At 43.1% G+C, this 14,566-nt stretch overlaps 1 protein-coding gene across 3 annotated transcripts in view; it reads right to left on the bottom strand.

Annotated features, from left to right (window-relative positions):
• The window catches only part of SPTBN1 (spectrin beta, non-erythrocytic 1), a 199,221-nt gene extending 195,849 nt beyond the window's left edge, over positions 1-3,372 (bottom strand). For 2 of the 3 annotated variants that reach the window (XM_032652749.1, XM_032652752.1), the window contains exon 1: positions 3,142-3,372. The gene's annotated coding sequence lies outside the window, so the exon portion shown is untranslated. Of the gene's footprint in view, positions 1-2,428; positions 2,498-3,141 lie in introns of those variants that run through there. The other variant, XM_032652750.1, reaches the window with a different exon arrangement.
• Between the last annotated feature and the right edge of the window lie 11,194 nt (positions 3,373-14,566).

Raw genomic sequence — 14,566 nt, 5'->3', positions numbered from 1 at the left:
TGGTGGGGGGGCCCCACATAATTAAAGGAGCATCCCATCACTGCATGTAAAAAATATGTATGTTGGGCTTTAAAATCTCTCTAAGAATATGCTGTTAAAACGAAAAGCTTATTATCTCAACAAAAACCACACCGAATAATTTCCACACATCAGGCCTATATTTGTTTAGAAGTAGTAAAATCCTCCCATCTCAAAATAGTACTTCTACATGTAAAGTCATACTTTCATACAGCAAGACAAAATAACCACTCACATACTCTTCCAAGGAAACTCTGCCAATGCCAAGTCTCTGCTAAGGATGTGTCACTAGTAGAGTGAGGTCTTGTCACTTGCTCCTGCAACATCACAGACAGTTGTTACTACTCTCATCTGAGAGATGCTCTTTACCGAAAGCCTGCACATCAGAAGACATCCAAGTGACAGCAGTTTCTGCACTGCCCCAGTACTTCTCATTCATTCTCTCTGATGAAGGTTTTGGTCCATCCAGAGAAAACAGAGTTACAAAGAGCTTAACCTAACAGAATTCTGCACCTGGTAAGTCAGAACAGCTAAACCTCCTGTGACATCAACACAGGGTATTTTCTTACAACACAGTAAATCCAAAATATCTGGATAATCCATGGAAGGAATACTCCCAAACATCAGAATGCAACATGATTTTATACAACCAGCACAAAGGTTTAGCCCAAATCTAAAAAATTCTACATTTTAATGGCCCTCTATTACTGAAAATAATGCACATAAACCACACACTCTGCAGCCAATTCTATCCTGCAGAGCCACATAAAATCAAATGCCACTAACCTGGGCTCATTAGAGATTTAAAAAATAAAAGCAGACACACCTTGCTTTGAAACACTGATCTTCCCTTCCAGTTAACATACTGAAATCCCCTTTTTCACCTATACATTCTAGAAGAGCCTGGGGTGAAATCTGAAATGTATCCCATTTACCATCCCACATTGAATTGTAGAAGTGGCATTTAGAAGGGAAATTCCTCGGGTACTACCCCAGACTAAATAGATGAGGATGTTGGAACATCTCCTTCTGACCAGATACCAGCTACACAGGCCCTGGTGGTCTGCCCTTCACAATCCCCTCCCCAGCCACATCTGCAAAATATATGTATATAAAAACTACACATACATATAAACAAACAAATGCAGTCAGTTACCACCACAATCCCATTATTCATGACTGGAGACTTAACTTGGCTATCAAAGCCAATCTGAATACCAATTTACCATCAACCATGACACATTTACCAAATAATCCTTAATAAAGAGTCCGAATATGTAATTGTATTCTATTACAGAAAACGCAAACGATGAAAACAAAGCAAATACAGGTTAAAGAAATCATTTACCAGCCATCAGAAACATATATAAGTTCTTTTTAAAACAATTTACTGAATGTTAATATTTTTTAAAATGTCTCAGGGACATATGAACTAAAATATATCAATGGTTTTATTTCAAAAAATGGTTTCCTACAGGAAAAATTCATACTCTTAGTATTGATCAAAGACAGAGGTACCGTAATGTCGTAGCTGTAAAGCACCAAATAATAAACATCAACTTTCACATATGATGAAATAGATGGAGAGTTGGGCTGTGGTTTACGGATTACGGGTGAAAATACGCTGCGACTCCCAATACAGACTGCACCACTGCCTCCGCACACCACTGGGCCCAGTCCTCCCGCCAGCCCCTCCCTACGGCTCAGGTCCCTTAGTCGGAGATCAGATTCCGGTCCGCAGCCGCAGGCCGACTACCTCTGCCCGCATGAGCACTGCAGGACACCCCTTCATCCCAGCAGGGCCCAACAGACTAGGCAGGAGGGGGTTACCCAAAGAGAAGACTCCCCCCCTCACAACTAGGTGACCTGGTCCTCCCGACGCCACATCCAGCTGAAGCTGCATGACAAGGTAGAAGCAGCTCCGGGTCTCGGCCAAGGGCAGCCCTGGGCCCGGGTGGGGCCCGGCGGGGGCCGCAGGCGCCGAGTGGCCTTGCCAAGCCCCGCCAGCGAGAACCAGGGGAGGCTGCGATACTGCTGCATTGTGCTGCATCACGGCGAGGGCACCGTGAGCCATCCATTTTGCCAAAAAAATCACATCCCCGTCCAGATAAACCCCACCGAATCCATTTTTCTCCTTCGCCGAAGCACCCCCATACTCGCCCTCTCCTCACTTACTATCTGGCCCAGCTTTTGACTGGAAAAATAACAGACACGGTTTGTGTACCGATGCCCACAACACTCCCCCTCCCCATCTGACGGCAGGCACTTGGCATCTTTCCTATCACAAAAACAAAGGGAAGGCTCCCCCCAAAAAGAGGGCCGCGGGCGTGGTGTGAGGGCTGATGACCAGAGGGGCTTCCAGCCCACTTCCCCAAAGGCAAGCCCGGAGGGTCCCCGCGCTGGCACAAACCTGTTGAAGAGAGGGTGGCAGGAGCTGAAGGGCGGGCGCAGCGGCGTCTCCGCGACCCGAGGCGGCTCCCGCCCAGCCCTGGGAGAGCGGGGACGGCAGGGAGGGCGGGGGGCGGGCGCGAGGATGGGCGGGGGTGGGGGCGCCGGGACGCCGCCTCCGTTTCAGCTGCAGCGCGGCGCAGCCGGGACCACGCCTGGCCGCATCCCCCGTACCGTTACGCGCAGAGCCCGGCCCTGTCAACACCGCCCCCGCTCGCCACCAGCCGGGGCTAGAGAGAGGGCACCCGAAAATACACCCTCCCGTCTGCCCACTTCGCAACCACCCCCGCGCCGGGGGCCGCTGCGCCCGGCTGGAGGGAGGAGGCGGCGGAGGCGGGGAAGGAATCGGACCCAATGCGTCCAGGGATGAGGCTGGGCGGCCGCGGTGCGCACGGCTGCTCTGCGACCGCCTCACTGCGGAGCCCACCGCCCGCCGCCCCCCGCCCCGCACAGCCCGCGTACTCAGAAGCCACTGGAGAGACCCGGCTCCCCGCGCCTCCACTGCCCGGGCTCTACAGCTTCCCCGCCCCCACCCCGCTCCCCGGGCGCAGGGCAACGACGGGACAGCCGCGTCCTCCCGGCCTGGGCCCGCGCCCCTCCTCCCGCCACCCAGGAGCCAGCCCGGGAGACAGCCCCAGTGAGTTGGCATCTTCCTGCCTCAGGCCCCCAACCTACCTCCCGCGGATAGGGGGGTGGGGGCGCCGGGTTCCCGTCCTCCTCCCGCTCCTCGGCGGCCGGGCGGGTGGGCCGGGAGGCGACTCCGCGGGGCTGTCCGCGGCTGGGGCCGGGGCTCACAGGACGGGACCGGTGGGCGCTGCTGCGCGGGGCTGCGCGCTCGCTCCGGGCGGAGAGGCGGCAGAGGGAGGGACTGGAGGAATCCGCAGCCTGCTCGGCAACAGCTGCACTGATTCCGGGGGTTGGGCGGGAGCATGGGGCGGGGGGAGGAGGGGAGGGAGCTGCAGGGAGGGGGCGAGGGGCGGGGAGAGGGAGCGCGCGGACGCGGGCAGGCGCCGGGTTCGCGCACACGCGCGCGCGGACACACGCTCTCTCCCGCACACCCTCCTCCGCTCTGCCGCGCTCCTCCCTCCTCGGTTTCCCACTCCCGCCAGCCCTCCGCGCTCGCCGTGAGTCCCGCAGCCGCCCACCCGGCGCCTGCTCCGCGCGCGACCCGAGCCTCGGGCGCGTCCACGCTTTCCCCGCGGAGCCTCTGCCCTGGCCCAGCGCCGACCTTGTCCCCTGCCGCGGGGACTGGCCGGGGCTGGCCTGGGCAGGGTGGGCACCGCCGCCGCGCTGTCCGAGCCAAGGGACAATGGGGGCTTTGTCCCCACGGCCGGCAAGGGCCAATTTCATGTTTAATTTGAGGCTAATTCGATTATCGCCATGGAAAAGGGCAGCCTAATTTTCTACGTGACTCGTGCAGCCTCCTTTTGCCCCCGATGTTTGCGTTTGGAACGCAATGGAGAGAGCGTGTTGAGGGAGGCTTTGGAGAGTCGTTTGGTGGTTTAGTTTTAGTTCTAGGTGGTGTTGCCTTATAGGTTCTGACCAGCCTGATGAAGACCGGTGGTGACCTCTCCATGGGAAACCTGGGCGATGGAGGGAAGGCGGTTGTTCCTCGGTGAAGTCAAGATTTTCCTCCTTTATGAGTGATTTTTCACCCTTTCCCTCGGGGTAGCTGGTAATAGGCCCTACAAGTGGTTCGCGCAACTCTTGCCTCTCTTGCCCTAACGCCGGCTCACTTTAGCCTGATTCGGGTGCCCTTCCCGAGCCACACCTAGGAAGTGGGGACGCGATGGCCTGAGGGCTTGAGTTCTCCCCCTACCCATGTACCGTGAGATGGACACGGGACGTTTCCTGGAGACTTGGCAAGTGCTAGAGCCGATTCTCAACGAGCTTGCCTACCCTGGCAATACCCGAAGCTATGTAGAAATTCTGGAACTGCCACTGTTGAGGAGAAAAGATGGTGTCATCACCAGGACCACGAATAGAAACGCTCTTTGAAACAGCCTGGAGAAACTGACTTTCTCCGTGCTCTGTAAGTGCCCAAAGCGGCACTGTAAGCCTTCAGAGGGAAGAGGGGCCTTCTCCGTTGTTAAAAAAAAAAAAAGCCCTAAGGCTTTTCTCCTAAAGATATGACCCTCAATACCTGAATAAAAATTTTTTCAAAAAATAAATAATGATGATGATAATAGACAGTCAAATAGCTAGGATCGTGCTTATGTCTCAAATCAGTAGACATGATGGATTTATATTTTTGTATGTATTTTTCATGAATAGTTTAAAATAAAACTAAACAAAATCGTCTCCACAAAGTGAAGATGATTCTTCCTTTTAGGCTTTCGTCATCAGTTTGAATGTTTGACCAAAGTTTATATTTGATCTATATGAAAAAAAATTGAGGAAGGCAAATGATTTAATATTTTTCTCACAAGGTTGATCAACACAGCCTGGTGAACTCTCGAAAGGCAGGGTTCTCTGTTCACTGCTAGTACATAGCAGGCATTTAAAAGGTACTCAAAAAATATTTGTTGAACAGAATCAACACGTATGTGGCTGCCCTTGTTAGGTAATGCCGGAAACCCACTAGAAATAAAAGTTGTTTCCCTTTCACTTATTTTGTGCCAGAGCCCCCAGCACCTCCCCACCTACAGTGTTAATGAAATACCAAAGAAAACAATGGCAGTACTGAGAAATGCCTGTTTAAATTCTTTCAATGTTAGTCTGAAATTGTGACTCTTAACTGCTTCCTTTATCACAGATAACAGTACTGGAATAAATCTGCATTTGATGCATGAGTCACCTCCCCTACCCCATTCCACTCCCACTTAGTTTTAAAATTTTCCTTCAAAAAGGAAAGCCACTCATAACTTTAGCAAGATACTTTAGTAAAGTGGCAGTAAGTATTCCAAACATGTGAAAGACAAGGATTCAGAGTTTCACTATAAATACCTGACTAGCAATTTCAAATTCTTACCTTTTGGTTGGGGGAGCAGGGGGCGGGGGGAAGCATCACCAGGAGACCCCAGTGTATCACTGACCAAGAAAAATTAACAAGTCAAAAAAAAGTCTAAATCTGGAGAGATTATTGGAGAAGACACATATCTCCGTGGAAAGAAAGAATCTAGAAAAAGAAAAAACTTTAGGCAATAATGATGGTAACTCAAAAGGATTATTCCCAAATATCTCAGAAGCAACTTTGCTGAAGTTTATCCTCACATTAGAATCAAGGTTGATTTAAAGGAACGTTAAACTCCTTGGTTTCCTGTCTGTAACATTCTACTCTCCATTTTTAAAACCATGTGAGTATATATGGCTTTGTCTCCCATAGAAATAATACTTTATTACAAAATTTTAGAGATATAAATAGTTATTTTAACTTTCCATTTAAAATTTAGGGGAAAATCTTGTCAACATGCATTAGTCACTATAGACTGTTATGATAACACCATAGACTGTGTTACGATAACACCTAGTTCCCAAATCTCAGTATAATATGCACTTTCCAAATCAACAAAAACTAATTTGTTGCTTATACAAAGTCAACTGTGGTTCCAGGAGACTCTCCGGGGAACCTGTCTTCCAAGTGTCAGCTCAACGTTCCAGAATACTTTAATACTATGGTACCTTCATGTCAATGGGTACTCCCACAATATCCATTGCAAGGGAAGAATGTAATGGAGGGTTAAGTATCAGCAACTAAATACTTCTGCCCAGAAATGACACAAGGTTTCCTCCACTCACATTTCATTTGCCAAAGCAAGTCATGTGGCTACACTTGAAATCAGATATGAATGAGCAATAGTGTTGTCTGCCACTACCTGTTTTATTTAGAAAAGAGAGAATGGTACTTTAACTATTTCCTTGGTTATATTAACACAATTAATACCCATATACATACAAACTATTATGTATAAAATAAGCTAAGGATATATTGTAGAACGTGGGGAATATAGCCAATATTTTATAATAACTAAAATAATAATTCAGATTATAAATGCTAAGTTATGTATATTTTACCACAATAAAAATTAAGAAAAAAAAAGAAAGTCCATCTTTTATTATAATAATAGTACTCTAAAATTTTAAAATCAGGACACATTTTGAAAACTTGAATAACTTTTTTCATTTCTAATATTCTTAAACCTGACTTCCTTTTAACCTTGAACTAGTCTGGGAAGTCTCCTCATATTAGAAATGTTCCATTTGGTGATTTACACATTAATTTTGCACTGGGGACACCTAAAGACTTACATGTTTAAACTGTCATTACCATGAATGAATACGTTTTGAGCACCAATAACACACTGCTGAATAAAATAATTCATTCTTTCAATTATTCAAGAAATATGTATGCCTTAATCTGTTCTAGGCTCTGAAATAGAGCAGTGGGCAAAACAGTAAAAAATCACTGCCTTCATGAATCTTCCATTGTAATAGGGGGTACGGTCAATCAATAAGCAAGTAAAACATATGTATGATGATCAATCTGACTATATGGTAATGTAAATATTTAGAAATAATATTTGTAACATGGTCAGAATAGTCTCAGCTTTCTATAAAGTTTCTTCAAATTTTTCTGTTAACAATAATAATGATCATAAGTAGCAACTATAAAATGCTTAACAGTTTTTAAAGTGTTTTAGCAAATGCCATACTATCTTGTCCTTTTGTCAGTTCTGTGAGGTAGATATCAACCCCATTTTACAAATGAGAAAACTGAGACATGGGTAGGTTGAGTTGTCCAAGTTTACACAGCTACTAAGTGCCAATGATATCTACTCGGAAGCTAGTATATCAGAGCTGTATGCCTGGGCATTGCATATTAATTATTAAAAAGTAATTCTCTTTGCAAGATGAAAAAAAGTTCTAGGGATGGGTGGTGGTGATGGTTGCACAACAGTGTGACTGAACTAATGCCATTGAACTGTACATTTTAAAATGGTTAAAATGGTAAATATTATGTATATGTTACCACAGGTTTTTTAAAATTCTTAAAGTAATTCTGAATGTAAACCTCTGGAATAGTAGAGTAGACGTTCTCTTAATGATTCTTCACTTAGCCCACTTGTTGGATGACACTGTTCACTCGCTCTGTGTTGTAAGCATACTGATGTCTAAGGCACAACAAACATACTCTGCTGGTAGACTATACTCTTCTACATCTGTGTATTTCAGCTCCTACCAGTTGTGTTATATATTTACCAAGGCAGATGTGTTTGTCCCCAAATTTGTTTATGCCAGTTATACTTATTATACCTAATAATTATGCTTATTATAATTAAGCATTACATACACCAATTAAATATGAGTATTTTTGAAATGTCTCAAGAAAGGCTAAAAATATTGCCATCAAATTATGCATGGTCAAGCTAACAGTAAAAAATTAGAAAGGGTGGAAATTATAAAAACCTTGAAAAATTAGGAGATAGGTTGCTTTGCAGGTGTCTCTAAGTTCTTAATCAACTTAAAAGAAGACAAAAATGTGTATCAAATAGCTGTGGCTTTTGCAAAAGAGAAGTGACCTTTCACTCAGTAAACATGTTCAGAGAAACACTTTGTTTTTCAACAGATTAACAGGTGAATATAAATTTATGTTTCAAGTAAAACAAAACTTTGTCTTTTTCCAGATATACAGCTATAATTTTAGTTTTCTTTTGAAATGTGCTCCAAGGATTAGGCAATGAATCATTAGATATGACACCAAAAACATGAACAACAACAAAAATGGACAAATTGGACTTCATCAAAATTTAAAACTTTTGTCCATCAAAAGACAGTATCAAGAAAGTGAAAAAATATACAGAATAGGAGAAAATATTTGCAAATCATACATCTGATAAGGATTTAGTATTCAGAATATATAAAGAACTCACAACTCAACAACAAAAAGACAACCCCATTCAAAAATAGGCAAAAGAGTTGAATAGAATTTTCTCCAAAGAAAATATTCAAGCAATCAACAAACACGTGAAAATATGTTCAATATCATTAGTCATTAGGGAAATGCAACCCACTAGGGTAGCTTTAATTAAAAAAAAAAAAAGTAAAACAAGAAAATGGAAGAGATCAGATTTGTGGTTACCAGAGATGTTGGGGGTGGAGGGGAGGGTGGACAACATAGTCAAGAGGTACACATTTCCAGTTATAAGATAAATAATGTACAACACAAAGACAACAGTTAACACTGCTCTATGATATATGTGAAAGTTGCTGAGACAGTAAATCCTAAGAGTTCTTATCATAAGGAAAAAATTGTTTTTCTTTTATTTTGTATCTATAGGAGACGATGGATGTTAACTAAACTTGTAATCGTTTCACAATAAATGTAAGTCAAATCATTATGCTGTATACCTTAAACCTATACAGTACTGTATGTCAATTATATGTCAACAAAACTGGGGGAACAGCAGAAAATAACTAGTATTGGCAAGAATGTGGAGGGATTGGAATCCTCAAGCACTGTTGGTGGGAATACAAAGTGGTACAGCTGCTGTGGAAAACAGTTTGGCAGTCCTTCAAAAAGTTAAATAGAATTACCATACAATACAGCAATTCCACTCCTATCTATATTCCCAAAAGAACTGAAAACAGGTACTCAGAACACGTGCACAAATGTTCATAGTAGCACTCTTCACAAGAGCCAAAAGGCGGAAACAACGCAAATGTCCATCCATTGATGGATAAACAAACTGTGATAGGTATATACAATGGAATACTACTCAGCCATGAAAGGAACAAAGCACTGATACATTCTACAATGTATTAGTACATTGTACACTTAGCATATGTACACAGCATAATGTGAAAAAAGCCAAACACAAAAGTCACATATTGTATGATTCCATTTATATGAAGTATCCAGAATGGGTAGATCCATAGAGATAGAAAACAGATTGTGGTTGCCAGGGGCTGGAGTGAGGGGCTGGGTGAGAATGGGGTATAACTGCTTAATGAGTATGGGGTTTTATTTTGGAGTCATGAAAATGTTTAGATAGAGGCGGTAATTGCATAACATATTGAATATATTAAATACCACTGAAATGGTTGCTTTAAAATGGATAACTTTATGTTATGTGAATTTCATCTCAATTTTAAAAATGCAACTCAAGATTGAAAATCTTTTTTTTATTAGTTCGTCATTTAACATCATTTTTTCATAACCAACAAACCACTTGTCACATCAGGTAAACGGACTTTTGCATGTTCTTTATAACTTTCCGGGACTTCCCGGGTGGTCCAATGGTAAAGAATCCGCCTTTCAATGCAGGGGACTCGGGTTCAATCCCTGTTCAGGGAACTAAGATCCCACATGCCGTGAGGCAACTAAGCCCGTGCGCCACAACTACTGAGATTGCGAGCCTCAATGAGAGAGCCCACGTGCCGCAAACTACAGAGCCCATGTGTCCTGGAGCCCGCACTCCACAACTAGAGAGAAGCCCCAGCGCCTCAATGAAGAGACTGTGCACCGCAGCGAAAGACCCCTTGTGCCTCAGTAAAGATCCCGTGTGCCGTAACTAAGACCCAGTGCGGCCAAAAAAATAAAGAAAATAAAGTTAAAAAAAAAAAAAACTTTCCTACATGCTCCTCTTGCGAAAGGGTTTATCACAATTTACCTCTCAGATATAAGCTAATTATTCCACTTGCATATTTTCAGGCAGCTTGATTCTCATTATTCCACTACAGAAATATAAAAGTGATCTGAGTTCTTATTGTTGAAACCAAAGTAGAAATTTTTAAAAAGAATTTTCTGGAATCTCCCTTTAGTAAGTAGCAGTTGAGAATGAGGAGGGGGAAAGCTCAGAGTGTGATGGCTCTCCCTATAACAACGTGTACTTTTTTCATTGTCCCAACCTGCATAATCCAATACCGTAGCCACCAGGCCACATCTGGTAGTGAGCAGTTGAAATGTGGCTGGAGTGACAGAAAACCTGAATTTTTAATTTTAATTAACAAATTTTAAAATTGATCTTGCTTTAGTTATTAGACAATTTTTAAGTATGTTTAGAACAACTTGGGTATTTGAAACTACTTGTTCTAACTGTAAATTTTATGAACTCTATATGCACACCAAATTCAAAGACTTAGTTTAGAAAAAAAGAATGTGAAATACCTCAATTTGTAAAATGTCAATTATACATTGCAATGATATTATCTTGGGTATAATGGATTAAATAAAACATTTAAAAAATTATTTTCACCATTTCTATTTTATTTTTTTCAAGTAAAACTATTGCAAAATTTTAAAATTATATATGAGGCTCACCTTACAATTCTATTGGACAACCCTGTTTCTGACATTGTCAATGGGGACCTCAGTCATTGGCATTCTGACTATTTAGGTTTGGGAAAACAGAAGAAAAGCACCTAGAATTTGGAAAATGCCACAAAGCAAGAACTCCAAAGTGAGGTCATTTCCAACCCCCAGGCTTCCCATAGTGCCTCCATCACAATGGCCTCGGTATCTGTGGACAGCAAGCCAGATGCTTTTTGAGAGCAGAAGGCAGGCATGGCTAATGTTTTCATGACTGGTATCATTCTTTTGGAAGTCCAAAGACGACCTTGGCAATGACATCTTGCCATTGCCTCAAAATAAACCACCCACCCACGCCAATTTGACATACTTTGCTGGCCTATGTAAAGGATTCCAGAAGTGGGCTAGATTCATGCCTAGAATTCATTCAAGAAATTGCAAAAATTCATAGGCTGATGGGTGAGGAGCAAAGAGAAACAGAGAGAAAAACCACTCCCTCACAGAGGTCGGAGAAGTTTAACATGTAGCTGGTCTGAAGGGAAACTCTTCTGTCTGGATTGAGTGATTGGATCTTGTCCTCTAGTCATACTTCTGACATTGGGGTTTCCTCATTTCCCATCCTCTGTCCTCAGATACTGAGTGGGTGGGGATGTGTGGTCACAGCCAAAACTTTACACCTCATTCTCAGAGGATGACAAAAACACTAAGACTATTTGAACATTTGCCATAGAGGCGATGAAATTCTGTCTTTGCTTGCTTCTCATGGTTTGCAGGCTGGTCTCTTCTCTTGGGTTCTTTCTTTTACACACAGGTTAGAGGAAGCAAGTGTTCAATTTTAATAATAAGCCTTTATTTAAGACTGAAATGTGGGCCCTTAAAGACTCACAAAAATGAGGAAATATTTGCTAAATTTCAGTTAATAAGCATTTTCCCCAAATGAGATGCAATGTATAATAATTTTTGGTTATTGTTTTGATATTATTATTTTTACTACATATATATGTAGGCACTCTAAGTGCTTTACATGTATTTATTTAATCCTCACAGCTAATCTATGTGGTACGTACCATAATTATCACCATTTTATTGATGAGGAAACTGAGGCAAAGAGATTGGGTCAGTTGCCTGAGGTCTTACAGGTCTTGAATTCTGATGAAAACAGAATTCAAACTCAGGTCCATCTGACACCAAAGCTGTTTCCAAAAGTTTGAAAAGGGAAATAGGATTTTAGTCATTTTACTACAAGCTTTAAAAGCAAACATAATGACTCGAGATGTGGTCAAAGGCACCCTTTTTTTTTTTTTAAACTGACATAGTTTTAATAAAACTTTAAAAAGATACTTTTCAGGGCTGTAAGGATGTGTCTAAGTTTGAAAAAAATTTAAGCACCTGGATTCTTATGTGCTTATGTTTCAAAGTTCACCCAACTTGAAAGTCATCTGCTCCTTAATAAGTGCTGCCAATATGGAATAAGAAAAAATACTTTAAACAGAAAATCCCCCTGTGTTTGGTGAACAGAGCAGTATTGTTTGTTTTTCGAAAGGGACAGGAGATGGGGGTAGAGGTGGGAGTGTTTGTTTTTATGAAGTCTGCTTTGAAAATCTCTTCTGAGGCCTTCCCAGGAGCAGCTGAGTGGGAGTGCTGGGGTTTGATACAATACCTGCTGGGTAAGTATGGGCCTGTCTCAGCTGCAAGTAATTTACACTCTCAGGATTCTCTCCAAAGAGGACCTTAGACCAAGGCAAGCTGAGAAAATCATATATTGGATTTCTAATTGCTACAGGGCTCTGGTAGGAACAAAAATATTTTTAGGTCTAAGTTTCTTAAGGCACTGGGCTAACTGAATCTGAGAAGAACTGGGGATTTTACCCATTTGGTGGGAAGATTTATGCTATCTGAGGGGTAGATTCTAGGGAAGGCTGGGAAAATTATCCGAATGCATTCTCTGAATTGTGTCTTAGCTGTTGGCAATGTAGGTGCTAATCAGAGCCTTCTCCAGTCATTCTTCTGTTAATTTGCCCTCCAAGAGGATCTGAGAATTTGCTAGGCTGCCCCTGTCCTCCTCCTCAACTGAATTCTCCCAGATCCTCCAGAAAGAATAGGATGCTGATGCTGTAGTTGGGGGCCTTTCACACAATCACTGGCCACATCCCGGACAGATGGAGGCCTCTGGTTTCTGAGCACCTGTATCAGGTGGTATGAACTGGAGAATCAATGTGGCTGGCTTGAGAAGAAAACTCCAGGAATATCTCAACTGCCAAAGTTTCACCTTTCCGATGACAACATTGCCACAGGGATTCATACCCCAGTACAAAGCTGCAGCAATCAATTAGTAAATCATTCCTTAGTTCTTCCCTAGCCTCACTGAAAACTGAAAATCAACAAGATAAATATATGTTTTTGTTTAAAAATACTGTCGCCATCAGAGGTTTCTCTTTTAACTTTAGCTTTTTCTTTGCGTAGGCAATACATTCACATTCTTAAATAATCCAAATGGTACTGAAAGGTATGCATTGAAATTCTCACTCTCACCCTGTCCCCACTCACCTCATAGCCCCACCTCCATTCCCCATAGGTAACCACTTTTTAAATTTCTATGTGCTCTAACGGGGCACCTCTCTAAAAGAGATACCTGTCTAGTGTCTCTTTAGGCATGTATAAACAAAATCAAATACATAGTTTTATTACTTCTCTCCCTTTATTATACAACACGTAGCAGACTACAAACACTGTTCTGTATCTTGCCTTTTTTTTCACTTAATGCATCCTAAAGCTTTCTCCTTCTCAGCACATGGTAAGCTTCCTTATTCTATGTTGTTGTTGTTGTTACAGCCGCTTACTATTCCATTATATGCCACACTTTATTTATTTGGATTGTTCAGTCTTTTGCTTTTAAAAACAATGCAATCAAGGGTTTGTGACCAGATATTTCTGGATCAAACTTTGTTCCTCTAGTCACTGGAAATCCCACAGGCATGTATATGGCAGTCCAAGGAGTGTACACTAGACTTACAGAAGGGTAGAGATAGAAGAGGCTTCGGATCTCATCTAATCCAACCCGCTGTTTTAAGAAAGGAAACCAAATCTCAATGAAGTGACTTACCCAAGATTATAGAGTGGTTGGTCTGGGACCAGAGCCCAGGTTTCCTGGTTCCCAGCCTGAAGTTTTCCCTGCTTGATCACACTGCTGGGTGCTGCATGTGTGTGTGTGTGTGTGTGTGTGTGTGTGTGTGTGTGTGTGTGTGCGTGCGTGTGTGTATTGCTCCTCCAGGAGTATAAAACTCATTGCATACAAAGTTGAACATAAGAGCCAGGAGAGAGCTACAAAGCCCTGAGGGGATTCCTTCAAAGAGGAAGATACCAGGCTTCCCTGGTGGCGCAGTGGTTGAGCGTCTGCCTGCCGATGCAGGGGACGCGGGTTCATGCCCCGGTCCGGGAAGATCCCACATGCCGCGGAGTGGCTGGGCCCGTGAGCCATGGCCGCTGAGCCTGCATGTCCGGAGCCTGTGCTCCGCAACGGGAGAGGAGAGGCCATAATAGTGAGAGGCCCGCGTACTGCAAAAAAAATAAATAAAAGAGGAAGATACCAGGTTAGGGGAAATCTGGAAAGCCTTCATCAAGAAGGTAGCATTCATGGTTGGGCCTGGAATAATACATAGGATTTTACCAGGTTGAACAGGTGAAGAAGGACACTCCAGGTGAAGAGGTCAGCAAGAGCAAAGACATGGACATGGGAAAGCATCAGGTATCTTTGTGTAGCCAAGAGCCAAGTATGTCTGGAGTATAGTGTATGATTAGAAAATAAAACTCCTAGTAGCTTTAATGAGATTATTGAGCACTTACCTTATGCCA

This window comes from Phocoena sinus, chromosome 13 (assembly GCF_008692025.1).
Source record: "Phocoena sinus isolate mPhoSin1 chromosome 13, mPhoSin1.pri, whole genome shotgun sequence".
NCBI classification, from domain to species: domain Eukaryota; kingdom Metazoa; phylum Chordata; class Mammalia; order Artiodactyla; family Phocoenidae; genus Phocoena; species Phocoena sinus.
This window is presented reverse-complemented; position numbering and strand designations above follow the sequence as displayed.